Below are 14865 nucleotides of genomic sequence, written 5' to 3' on the forward strand. Positions count from 1 at the left end.
TTTATATCATCTAGTGAAAGATTGAACAAGATGGAATTGGTGTAAACGTACGATGGAATTGATATTTTGGTTTTTGAGAATGCTTCACCACTCCCCCCTCCCCCCCAAACATCACCACTAAAAAGTGTTGCAGTTCCAAAAAAACTCAATAAAAATTTACCACTTTTTAGTGGTGCTAAAGTGGTTTAGCACCACTAAAAAGTGGTTAAGAATGCTTCACCACTCCCCCCGAACATCACCATTAAATGGTGTTGCGGTTCCAGAAAAACTGTTGCAATAACACAATAAAAATTTAACCACGTTTTAGGGGTTTAGCACCACTAAAAAGTGGTTCTAAGACATTCAGAAGTGTAGAGACATGTATACTGTAGAGATATGTAAAGTGCCAGAACTTCTGTATATTACAAAAAGTATATTACAACAATTATCCAGAAACGTCTACATATCCACCAAGAATGTACAATATATAAGGTTTCTTACATTATAGATGTACAATCTCATTCATCTCCATTTATAACAAAGTGCTCAAAGACTAGACTCGAAATTTCATCTTTGGGATTGCTGATGGGGTTTGACTTTGTATACTCCAGGGAATTGGGGGTTAGTGCCCATCTACACAGCCATGGCAAGAGTGTGCGCGTGACGTAATCAGGGTCTTGGTTTTCATCAAGAGGATCAAAGGTGGGTGGACATATACAGTTGTCCGAGACATTGCGCATATTTTTATATCTAAAGTCATCTACCAGAAATGTCCGAGAGGATTCATATTCTGGAAACTTGTTCCAGACATGGTAAAGGGGCTTGAAAGACACAGGTTCACCTGCAAGGTCTCTTGTAGCTCTAGCAATCTCTTCAAAATACGACCACTTCTCACATTGCCAGTTTGAGAAGAGATCCCTAAACTAATAAGTCCTATGTTCCCATATGTCTGGCCAACATGTACTGAGGATTAGCTCAATTTTAGCAGCAGTACAAGTGCTCCAAATCATTGCATCTGCTATTTGCCTCAAATCCCAAACAAATTGCTCAACATCTCTACGGTAGTAGATCCACAACTTCTCGTCCACTCTTTTTAGTTTAACTCTGTTGGAAGCTGGACATGGAGGGTGTTTAAGTTGTCCAGTCTTTGGATCACGTTTGCTTACATCTCGTTTCACGAATACTCCATCAAGATCAAGGATGATGAGCTTTTTTATCTTGCAAAAATTCAAAACAAGATATCCCCATCCAGGGCAGTTTGGCAAAATCTCCTCAATTTTGGGGCAAACTGCTGGTTCCTGGTCTTCCTCTACTTTATCTGGTGTTACATCTGCATCCTGCTTAGCTGCTATGTCTTCAACCTTCTCATTTGGTTCTTGAACATCTCCAATCCAGCTAAGTTCTGCCATAGACAAGTACCATGCCTTAAAAACCTCAATCAGACTGACATATTAACCTTTTCAAAATACACTTGAAAAGTATACCTTCCAGGCTATTGATTTCCATTTCATTAATTTCCTAAACTTCTATGGCAACAACAGTCCACTTGGCAGGAGATACTGGAGACAAAATAAGCTCTACTTGAAGATGCTCATGATGATGTCGGAAAGAAAAATACGAGTACAATAAATAGACAGCTAATGAACTATATGAGTACAATAAATAGACAATCAAAGAGCAATAAACACTTAGTGATGAAAAATAAAGCCATTGTTTCATTATCATCAAAATGAGGGTACAAAGAGCAAATTACAAAGAGGCTACAAAGCACAAAAGGTTAATAGGGGCTATAGAAGTTTCTTGCGGGACTTTGGTTTGGGAGGTTTAAGGTTGGGTGCTTGGAGGTTAGTCTTTTTCCGAGAAAATGAAGGCTCCTTGGATTTTTTACCTCCTGGAGTAGGCTCTGGAGGCTCGGATGCAACCTTAGCTTTTTTCTTTGGTGTGGCACGCTCTTCAATGTTGCTCCTCTTTTTCCTACGCCCCAAAATCTCTGCACAAACATCTAAAATATAAAGATCCGCATCCTCATCAGACAAGTTCACTATTGTATCCTTTTCAATTGCCTTCTCAGATGATTTTTCACCGTCCTCTACGTCCTTGTTCATTGCAGGTTCTTGCTTCAGAGGCATCTCGACTGACTCCTTGGATGCGTCACCTTGAGCTCCCACTACATCTGCTCTTTTTTCAGCCCTTTTTTCTGCCTTTTGTTGGTCCGGAGTGTCTTCACCTGCTTGTTTTTGGGATGAATTCTTATCCCCGTACCCACCACACTTGCTATCAATATTGGGCTTGCGTGATGACCCAGCTTGGGAGTGTGCTACATAAAAGACAATGTAGTAATACTCAATATTAAGTTATGTGAACACTCAAAGAGAAGAATGTTCCACAGAATATTACCAGTTCCATCAACAGGAGATCCAAAGATGCCTTCCATTGGATCTTTCTCTGCAATTACATGGAGAAAAGAAACAAAATGGTCAAGAAATGAATCTACAATTAGCTTCATATCATAAGGTATAAAAACATCGATTACCTATACCAACATGCTCATCCATGTTTGCTCTCCAGGTGGCAACAGCTTCAAAGCATCTTTTAAAGGTTCATTACATTCATGAAATAGACACTGGCTGGCAGACTTACAGGCAGTTACAAAACAAAGTGGGTGATACAGATGTTGACACCGCAGCATGTAGACACCGGTAACAACAGTCTACATGATAGACATCCCACAAGCAACACAATCACCTAACTGCACACAGCTATTGTCCGATCCCAAATGAGCAGACGGCCTGACAGGAAGGATAGGCATTCTTGACTTGAACAAATTAATAATCGTTTCCACAAATCGAAGATGCCCTATCGCCACTTCTACTTCCCATAACAAAGTGTCATGCTGACCCTGTAAAAAAATAGCACTGCATACTTTATAAAACAGTATAAGTGTTTGTGCATTACTTTCAAGAGTCTTCATCACTTTATGTGGTACCACTTAAGAGTGTTATATAAACACATTTACGTGGTCTTTTACCATATAAAATGGTCTCTAACCATTTTTTTCTAGTTAGAGTTTAACCACTTTTAAGTAATATCAACTACTACTAGGTGAATCAATAAACCTTACATACCTGTAACTGTGTTGCCTCTTCACCTAGGTTAGCGAGATTGTGCACTTCAATATCAAGTCCCATGTCTTTGAGAGCCTCCTTTTTGATTTAAATCAAGGTCTCAAGCTTTGCCATTGCTTCCTCGTTTGGTACAAGCCCAGCCTTATGCAACTTGAGTTCCTCCATATCCTTGTTCAGTCTCTCTATGATCTTGGTGGCGCCTCGCATCAAACCAATATGCTCATCTCTCTTTGTCTTTGATTGATCTAAAGAATTTTTTATTGCTTCAAGACATTGTTGCTTCTCTTTTAACTTTTCAGCAACATTAGCCTTCATGTTAGAAATAGCTGCTACATCAGCCGTTGACACAGAAAATGTAGTCAAGGAAACATTTGACATTCCAAATGTTCCCATCGGGCCAAAGGCCCGCTTCTTTAGAAATTCCTCCTTAGCTTGCCATGAAAATTGATTTCCACCTGAGTATGTCTGCCAGTCAAAGCCTGTGCCAGTACTATCAGTGTAATTAGACATATTTTTTGCATTAAATTTCCACTCGCTTGCAAGACATGGACCGTTTGTGGACCTCCATTTCTCCAATTTCCTATTTAAAGTTTTCTGTTGGCGTAACATTTTGATAACACCTTTAGCATACACAACCCATGCAACTAAACCTTCTGAATCTTCAGCGCCCTTGCACTTCTTCCACGTAAATCCATGTGCAAAATGCACGCCTACCTCATTGTTTGGGGGAGCTCCCTAATATACTTTGTGGTATAGCAGGAGACATTCTTCATACATTTCAGGCCTCAGCCCCTTTAAATGCATCTTCTCCTTTTGGTGGCGCTTATAAAGCCATACCCTATGCCACTCCTCATCTGAGAAATCATCATCACATAGGAGCTTCGGATCCTGGCCAACCAAGCATAGCCCATATTCGGTATGAAAATATTCCTTGGTGAAGTAAAATTTTGTTTGAGTGGATAAGGCCACTCGTGGTACTGTCCACCTCCCTGTAAAAACATATATGAATGCATGTTAGTATGTAATGAGCCATAAATAAACTTGTTTTATCAACAATAAGAAGTGGTTGAAATGATTTCTGCACCATTCTCACTGGTACTGCAAAATTTTTAAGTGGTGGTGTACCACTAAATGCTTCTCAACCACTTAAAACTGGTTAGGTAACACTAAAAAGTCCTGCTACACCACTATTTGCTGGTGATACATCACCTTTTCGTGTTTCTTCACCACTTTAAAGTGGTGCTCCAGCACATAAAAGTGGGTTGAACCACTGTTTAGTTGTGCTACACCGATGTGAATTGTTGTACACAACTTAAAACTGGTGCTACACTCCTAAAAAGTGGTGCTACACCAATAGAATGTGGTATCCCCTTGTAAAGCTTCATCACTTAAAACTTGCACTTAACCACCACTTTTAGCAAAGATGCAGAACTAAAGATTATTGCACTTTTGTAAAGCATCACTAAAAAGTGGTTCTATAGCACTGAAAGTGGTTGACCATCACGCACCACCACTTAAATGTGATTTGAACCACAAAAAGTGGTGAACACCACTTTATTGGTGTTTACCACTTTATACCAAATAGAGTTCAGGTTAAGAAGCACCACTTTTCAGTGGTTCTACACACTTTTAAGGTACCGAATAACATTCTAGTTAAGAAGCACCACTTTATAGTTGTGTTCACCACTTTATAGTGACGTTGACCACTTTATAGTGGTCTTCACCACTATAAAGTGGTGTTTCTTTACTAGAACGTTATTCGGTACCTTAAAAGTGTGTAGAACCATTGAAAAGTGGTGCACCATCGTGATGCTTCGCTTAAAAGTGATGCTTCACCACAAAATAGTTAGGGTTTTCCACTGGAAAGTGATGCATCCATTGTATCGCCAGCTTTTACTAGAGCCTTACCTCTTTTTAGTACTGCCCAGCACTTTAAAGTGGTTCAGTATCACTTTTAAGAGATGGTGGACCATATTAGCATAACTATGTAGTGATGCAACCATGGTTTCTGCCCGACTTAAAAGGGTGCTACAGGTGCATCACTTCAACACAGCCTATCAATGGTGCTGTACCCATAAAAAGTGGGGTTCACCCACTTGATATTTACTAGTGGTGTGCACACTACTTTTTCCTACTAAAGCAACACTTTAATTGAATCCATGGGGGAAATACCTGCATCTAACCTGCTGAACATTTTGCTTCTTAGGTGTACCCTTGGGGGACTCGAAAGTTCTTTTTGTAGCATGCATGTGCAAAAAATTCAGAAATTTTACAAGACATAAAACCAATTTTAGAAATGCATGCATGATGCATCTAACCTGTTTTGATAGGCGACTCCTGCGTAGAGCTCTTTCCCTTCCTAGGTGTACCCTTGTCAGAGTCTGAAGGTCCTTTTGTAGCCTGGTTCTTCATCTTGAAAAAATCACAAATGCCTGCCACATAGACACAACATCAATAGTTAAATGCATTCATGCTTGAACCTGCATGATGCATTCGTATAAGCATGCATACACAGTTGATAAAATCTGCATTCATGCTTCAAGCTGCATGATGCTTCAAACTAGATGATGCATTTTTATAAAGCATTCACAAGGGTGATCAATTAGATGTGCACAATGCACATACATTACAGAAATAAATTCTAAACTCACACATGCATCATTAATAGTTACAATCCACGATTATCTTGCCACACATTCTTTTTTTTTTTTTTTGCAATACCCTCCCCAATAGAGGGCAGACCATATCGCCAGGGGTTGAACCTGGGTCCTTACGCACCCACCCATTCACTTTAACCACTAGGCCAAGCCCCCTTTGGTTATCTTGCCACACATTGAGAGACAAGCATACAACGCTTCTACATTTGCATGAAGCATGTTAAAACATGGATCAATGCTACCTAGGAAAACCAGCCACATTCAAATTCAGCCAACATTCAAGATAGAATGCTTCAAGCTACATGATGCCACATACCTGTTGCTGCTACTGCAAGGGATTTTCACTGAAGTTGATGACCAGCCCAACAAAAAGTGTTTGTTGTGATGTTGCTGCTTGTTGCTTCGGCTAGCAGAGAAACGCAAAGGAGGAAGGAAAGAGGGAATCAGAAACCTGAATGGCGCGGGAGAGACAGAGAGAAGGGGGAGGAACGAGCGAGACAGAGAGGGAGGGACGAGACTCAAGAGAATATTCGCATTAAGTGCTTGAAAGTACCTTGAGGTGATCATCAACCACTAAGCGCTTTCACTTAGTACACGTCAAATTTTAACCCTTTTTTTCCATAAAGTTTGAATTTAATCCCACTGTTTCAAAAGCCTAAACCACCCATTTTCTCAACCCCAAAAACCATATACTATATAGTGGCAAAAGCGGTCTACCTATACATGCTTTCACCCAAGCTTAATATGACACATTCTTATATCTATAGTGCTCCAAATGTAGCAAAATTTGCTACCTAGAATGTGCATAGTATCCTCACCAACCTCATGTGCTCAAAAGTTATTTTTGACACTTAGAAAAAATCGCGTTGTCAAGAAGAGCGGAGTGCGGCTAGGAAAGCGCTGGGCCTCTGACTGTGAGAGTTCGCACCAAAATCAAGCAAGTCCTAGAAGATTTGATGCTTAGAATACACTCAAAAAGAACAAAATATAGCCATGAAAGCTTCTCTTTGAAAAAGAACCAAGATCAACTCAAAACTCTTGTGTGTGTGATGATTTGGTATAGCCTCACTGCCAATTACACAGTTGCAGTGCTCTTTAGCCCTGATAAAAACCCTATACAAATGCTTCAATTCTCCATCGTATCCAATTCATGGAAGCTTCATAACTTCATTATTCATTCCCAAGTAGGTATTTGAAGAGGGGAAACCCTAATTGGTGGCCCCACAGCCTCGAATACAGGGTTTGGAACAACACGGGACTGCACCAGCATACCTTAGGTGTAGGCTTTGTATCCGTTCACAGAGGAGCTTATAGTGCTGATCTTGTTATTCTAAAATTTTCCCTCACTCCTCATAGTCATGGCACCGTGAGTGATGTGGAATGTTGAGCCATTTTTTACCATTTTTTGTCATTTTTAGCCCAAAAATGCTCTTTTTTGCCCGTAAAAAGCCCAAACGACCTGGGAAAAATCCCATTGGGCTTAAATTTCATCTTGAACCTCAGTTTTCTTCTTAGCAAGCACTCTGGATGCATCTCTTACGCCCACGCATGAAACCTGCTATTTTTGGCCGAGATCGCCCGCATTGAACTTTCAAGGCAAAACGAGCGTGCCACTTTGATACACTTGACAATTGTACATTTATAAAGCAATATAGGCATATATTTATGTGAAAAAGAATGCCATAGTGCCACGTCGAGGGCCTCGCAGTCCTTGCAAGGTATATACAGAGCTGCAACCGTGGCATCTATTTTCGCATATATCACACTATGTACATCATTGCATTTGGTCCCACACAACAAAATCATTGAGAGTGAGGTAGATATTTTAGTTTCACATTATGCACGTGCCACGGCATGACATTCATCCCCTCTAAACCTACACATTCTCCGACATGTGCCACACATAGATTTTGTAGGTTTAGTCCTCATTTAAGTCAACATACATATGGATTTCATCATCACTTGCAGAGAAATTTAGTGCATCATCATCTCTTTCTTCATCTTCATCCATAACATGTTCATCAGTGCCTTCATTTTGACTTTCTTGTGAAACAAAGGGATCTGTATCGCCTCTTCTTTTGAACAATTTAATTCTTTTCCCTGCAATGGGAATCTTCATTTTTGTACCATCCAACCCATGCAAGGTATAAGTTGCATTCCCATGTGCATGCTTAACCAAATAAGGACCAAACCATCTCTTTGAAATCTTTCTTATCATTGAATGTTGGTTATCAAGACTACTGTCATACACCAACACCCAATCACCTTCCTCAATAGCTCTAGGTCTAAGCCTGTGCCTTTTATCAAATCTGTCCTTATTCTTCAACCTTGCATCTCTTAATCATGCTATTGCAACTCAATATCTTGCGGCCTTCTTTCTAATTGTTGTATGCACAAAGCAAGAAGGTCTTCTCTACTCATTCCATCTTCCCAAGGCAATAAATTTCATGTGGGAATTACAGCCTCAATTGGCATTATAGGTTTCTGACCATACATCAAGTCAAAAGGCATATAACCAGTAAACTGAGATATGAGTTGTACGATCAGCCCATAAAGCATAAGGCAATAACCTAGGCCACTCTCCCATTTTACCTTTGCAAGCCTTAGCCAAAGCTTTAATGATAGGAGGATGCCCATGTTCTAATTTACCATTCCCCTCAGGATAGTAGTGAGAGCGAGTTTAATGCCCAATCTAGAGAAAAACTCCCTTGCTTTGTCAGCATCCAACTCACCCCTATCCACTGTTATTTTCCCAGCACAGCCATAACGGCTAATTACATCATCCAAGAGGAACTTACATATCCCTTCTGAGCTTTTTGTTCTTAGAGCACGACCTTCAACCTGATTAGTTATTTCTTCTCGTGCAAGCACTATGTATCTCATTTTCCATAAACCCAATGGCATTGTAACCAAACCTACTACCCACTTATAATGCATGGCTAGTGGGTAAGTAGGGTGCAACCCATCACGATGACGTACATTTGAATACATTTGACAGGTTTCACAAGACTCCACAAAGTGAGATATGTCTTTATACATACCTTTCCACCAATACCTCTCTTTCATCTAGTAAAGGTGGCCCATACCCCTCTATGTCCATCATAAAGACTCTCATGAAACCTTTTCGTAAGCTCATTTTGAGCATCCTTATCATTCACAACTCTCAACGGCATCCCATTTCTTTGTTTTGGATGTTTCCACAAGTATCCATCTTTCAAAAAGTATCCAAAGGCTTTTTTTTGTTTTCTTTTGAAATCTTGATCTGTCCACCCTTCTTGCCTTGTCAAAGTGCTTAGATAGCGTCCAATGAGCAACTAGTCACCTTGATATAGGTCCTCTATAAATGACTCAAGTGCATTTGATAGGCAAACATGATCACCCTTGGCATGAGAGATACTATAGAACCTTGTGCCTACATCATTGCCCTCGAAAACCATGTCTTCTTCATTTTCATATGTTGCTCTTGAAAGAATATCCGCAACCGGATTATCTTTTCTTGCAATATGCTGAAATTTTGGATTTAAGGACTTTCTGTAGGCAATCCATCTCAACATAGCAATGCCAGGAGTTGAGCAGCTTGTGATCATTCCAAGACGAGGTAGACAATCAGTCTTCACTCTTACATTTGCAACTATCAAATACTCTTTATCACATTTTTGGGTTGTAACTGCTCCCCATAATTCCCTTTTCACCTATGGATAATTGCGTTGATGAGCACTTGGACTTTTGCTCCAAATCTCACCACCTATTGCTTTCTATCATCATCATCTTGCCCCATCACCCATCCAATTCTTGTGGGGCTAGTATCCACTGTCACAATTACATATCTTCCACATTCATAGTTTGCTTTCCTCAAAGTTGGAGACATAAGCAACAATTTCTTTAATTTTCTCATGGCATGTGTATGCATTTCTTTCCATTGAAACTTTTGGTTCTTTCCCAAAAGCAGGGATACAAAGGCTCTACTACATGTGCATAATGTGGAATCCAGATAACATAAAACATGCATGCACCCAAAAACCTTTGAACCTCAGTGACATTTATACATTTCTCTTTCATTCTCTAAATTACATCAATATTTGTAGGACAAGGCCTTCTACCATATGGCCTACACATATGTCCTACAATAAGAACTTCATTCACACCAAACACTGACTTTTGGCCAGACAAGGTAAGGTTCACTTCTTTCAACCTTGACAAGATCTTGCCACAATCATTGATATGGGTCGCCACATACTTGTGGCACCCTCTCAAGTCTAGAGACACATCTATATCACTTACATCACATCCTTTGATTGGCACATCATGAAGGAAAGGCATTGTAGTTTGAAGTATGAAGTCACGTAGGAATTTGTTCGTACCATTCATCATATGTGCAACTGAATTAGTTTCTCCCTGAGGTACGGTGCACATCCTTACCAAGTCCAAAGGTGTCCTCATGGTAGTTAGGTCCCTGCTTTCCATTGCTAGTTGGAACTGATCATACCCTTATTGCCCTTCCTACAAATGCCTCTGCAAATTCATCTACAACTGGCCCAGTACCCACATTTCTGATTGTCACCTTATTTATAGGTTGCATATCCTGAATAAAGCGTAAAGAACCATTTTTCTTCCAAATTGTAAACCACCTGTTTGAATATGGATCACAAGAAGGCTCCAAAATACCCATCTTGATCTTTTCATTAAGCAATTCAATGAGTTTTGGCAAATGGCCTTTGGAACCGGAATAGGTCTCAATTTCCAAGGTACATGAGGGATAGTGAACATCACCATATGAGCAACAATGGATGGATCAACACACCCTATCTCATGAGGCTCAAATGAAAAATCTTTTTGTGTTTGGCAAGCATGTTCTCAAAGCATATCTTTTCAACTTTTGTCAAACTGTCCTTGCAACCAACCTTTAACTCCTTTAAAGAATCCTTCATGAACCGTCATCACACGTCTCCTTTTTCTCTAACCATGCTCAAGCAGACATCCTTGGTGGCTCTCTTTCCAAAAAACCATCATCTAACTTGTGATTCTCTGGAAGATGCGCTTGATGACCTTCGTAGATTTGCTTCTTTAGTGAGGGCGCCCGACGTGCATTAAGTCTAGGTCCACATGTAACACATGCTCTGTATGCACTTGTTTGAAGCCCTGCATGTATACACATGACAATATATAAGCTTGAGAAAAACCAAGGTTTATAGTGTTTGAGTTTGAGTATATATCGCATGAGTATTCTGTTAGTCCGGGATAGTCATCCATGGTCCACATTAGAATGCCTCTGATCAAATCATTGCGTCGACATGTGTGTTGTCTCATATCCACAACTTCTATACCAATCCACAATTGTTGTAGCTCTTCCAATAGTGGATGAAGATACATATCCATATTCTTCACTTTATACCGCACCGGCACAATCAAGCTTAGAACAGGTGCCCCTTCTTGGTATTCAACCATGGGGGAATGTTGTAGTTGACAATGACAACTGGCTATACACTGTAAGATATTGACCTCTGACCAAATGGATTTAGCCATCCATAGCCAAGTTGAGGCGTAAATTTCAAGCTTCCTTGGAAAAATTAGGCCATGTGTAGTTTATATGCTTCCAAGCCACACAATCTGCAAGAATCTGCAGCACACCATCTGAAGATCTATTCTTCTTGTGCCATGATGCTAGGGCGGCCATGGACTTACATTCAAAGAAATGTTTGATGCGAGGCAGCAGAGAAAAGTGTCGCAAAACCTTCTGCGGAATTTTTTTTCCATGGAGATCTACTCGATATCTCTTGGAATCACACTTCGAACACTTCTCCATGTCTATGTATTCCCCTCTGAAAAGAATGAAATCTTTATGACAAGCATGAATAAAATTGTAATCCATCCCCAAGTTTTGCAAGATCTTTCTTGCTTCCTCTCTGGAATCTAGCATCACATTATCAGCTGGCAGTATGTCCTCTTTGAGCAATCTACACAGGAAAAAAAATGTGGTACACTTGTGTAAGTAATCTATAGGATCATTATACATTTAGAGTTTTTTATTGAAGTAAACACATTGAAATAGATCACCTGAAAAGTGTTGTGACGCTAGTGTCACTCCATCCAAACTTTGCCTGCATGTTGAGAAGAACTAGGAGCGCCTAAACACACGTGCTCCACCATACAATGGCGTATCGGCTTCACTTTTAATGTCATTATAGATAAGCGTTTTCGAATCTATAATTGTCTCGATCATTTCATCGATCTCGGGCTCAAACATAGCCTCTTTGGGAATGCCGTTTGTATGATCACCCTCCGAGCTGTCAAAGGCTACATCTTGTGGCCTCACGTATGTTGCTTGACCGAAGCGTCTGTGAACACATCTATTGCAAGATTGTTGTCTATTGGCCAGCATCAGAGTCCGACGAGTTGTAATTCGCAACAATTCGATCTATAATAGATGGATCAAACTCGCCAAATTCGTGAATGTGATGCAAAAAAACACGTCTTGTTTGCCGCACAACATGTTTGCATTGATTACAAGGACATAAGATCCTTGTTTTGATCTAGATAGGCGTTTTGGTTGGACGGCCCAACATTAGTGTCACTACTCATAATGAATGTAAAAACCTTATAACCTGAATATAAATTTAATCTTCTATTGGCATCCTCCGTCTCTTATCTCTCTCTCTCTCTTAATCTCCCTCACAATCAAGAAACCATAGATCACACTATAAACTACCTCAAATTCTCTAGCCATGTCCGATCCTCGCACACCTCAGTCTAGAGGTGCACAGAGATCAGAACCACCGGGTTATAATCTCGTCTTTATTGGTCAATGCCTATGTTGAAATCTACATACCCACGTCTACATGACAATGCATGTGGTGGACAAAACCCCTTTGCCTCTTGTTCAGATGTAGCAATTCACAGCTGCTCTAATTTCTACTCAATACCGCGAGTGCTCTCTCTCTCTCTCTCTCTCTCTCACACACACACACACACTCTCTCTCTCTCTCTCTCTCTCTCTCTCTCTCTCTCTCTCTCTCTCTCTCTCTCTCTCTCTCTCTCTCTCACACACACACACACACACACACACACACACACACACAAGCCAACTTGATACGTTGTGAAAGTCCTGAGTTATCCACTTTCCTCTTCCATCACTCGACCTCAACAGATGGTGAACGCTTTCAGCAACTAGTGTTGTTGCCTACCCTTTGAACATTCCAAAGCTAACTAGCTTCAAACACCTTTAAGATCTACAAAAAAGAGAGAGATGGTTGGGACTCTTCTTCAGCTCTAAACCTTAAATCTTGAGTTAAACCCTAAACCTAACCCCAAAGCTCTAACATTAAATCTAAACCTAAACTCTAACTTAAATATAGAAACTAAATCTTAAACCTACGTAGGCTCTCTCTCTCTCTATCGTAGGCTCTCTCTCTCTCTATCTTTCTTTCCTTCTCTTTTTATCTATATATGTCATAGTACATCTATTTACAAAGACAAACAGTGACAAAGCTCTTCACCGACCAATGCACTATTTTCTTGGACAATGCAGACATTATATTCGATCCACAAAGAGTTTATCGGATTGGTCTCACAAATCATTTTGAAATTTTGAAGAAGTTTAATATAACATTTCATTTCATATTTTCTCTCCTTTTCTCTTTTCTGATCTCTCTCTCTCTCTCTCTCTCTCTCTCTCTGTGTGTGTGTGTGTGTGTGTGTGTGTGTGTGTGTGTGTGTGTTTGTTTTATCCCCTTATCTCTCTCTCGCTCTCTCTTTGCTTTCTGCCCCTCTCTCTCTTTATCTTTCTCTTTCTCTCCCTCTCTCTCTCTCTTTGTTTCTCTCTCTCTCTCTCTCTCTCTCTCTCTCTCTCTCTCTCTCTCTCTCTCTCTCTCTCCCCCCCAATGTGTATGTGTATGCGTTCTTTGTTTATGCATGTGTGTGTACATTCTTTGTACATTCAATGTGTGTGTGTGTATGTGTTTTTTGTTTATGCATGTGTGTACATTCTCTCTCTCTCTCTCTCTCTCTCTCTCTCTCTCTCTCTCTCTCTTACACAATGTGTGTGTGTGTGTGTGTGTGAGAGACAGAGAGAGGGAGAGAGAGCAAGGGGGGAAGGGAACATGAGAGGGAGGAGAGGGAAAGATCATACGTGGCTCTCCTTCCTCTCCTCGTCGTGTGTGTGTGTGTGTGTGGGGGGGAGAGAGAGAGAGAGAGAGAGAGAGAGAGAGAGAGAGAGAGAGAGAGAGAGAGAGAGAGAGAGGCGCATGTATACCTATAAATTGAGAGTATCGAAACTCAGATCTGAGATCTGAGTTTTTGGCGCTCTTGGTTTATTTTTTTACCCTGTCGACGTCGCTATGAGCATCACTATGCAACAAATAATATAGCGAGGCCCATAGCGATGTCGTGGATTTTCACATTTGAGCGTCACACTGCTAGCGTCGCTAATATGAAGAACCTCTTGTAGTGTCTCTTATATTCATAGAGAGTTATGCTTATTTCAAGATGTAATTATGGATAAGATTCCAACTTGAGAGGATCTATATCATTGATTGTGGTTGTAGTAGCACTATATTAATGACCCACCCAATGCCAAATCACTCCATGAGTGTTGATGGTCCTTTATTGGCCTCCTCACAATGGTACTTTCAAGGAAATAAATCCACAATCTACCAAGGGGTAGTGGATGAGCTCAACTTTCCCACTTGATTCTAATCATTAGTAGACACATTAAACAGTGTTGGTCATCATTGACTGCTAGTTTCAGTACTTTCCATGTAGAGTCTGCTGACCAGGGAATTTGACATTGTAGAGTCTAACCAAGGGGTTTGAATTGCGAAGGCAACACCTACGGTTCCCAATTCAATACTACTTGATTTTCACTAATCTTTCATTTAATATTTAACAAATCAATGCCATATTAGCTCTTTCAGGATAGCTTTTTAGCAAGAAACCTTTTAGGTTGTATTTGACGTATTTTGAAAGTGCACTTGACTATGGGTAAGTGAACGTTATGTTCAACCTCTAGATACGCATATAATTTGGTTTTATTTCATTTTTGCATATGCTTTGATTAAGATTTCCAAGTAGGAAGTATAAGCTAGAATGCTTTCATCGATTTTGCTCTT

This window comes from Adiantum capillus-veneris, chromosome 26, assembly GCF_014529385.1.
Source record: "Adiantum capillus-veneris isolate H3 chromosome 26, ASM1452938v2, whole genome shotgun sequence".
In the NCBI taxonomy this organism is placed as follows: domain Eukaryota; kingdom Viridiplantae; phylum Streptophyta; class Polypodiopsida; order Polypodiales; family Pteridaceae; genus Adiantum; species Adiantum capillus-veneris.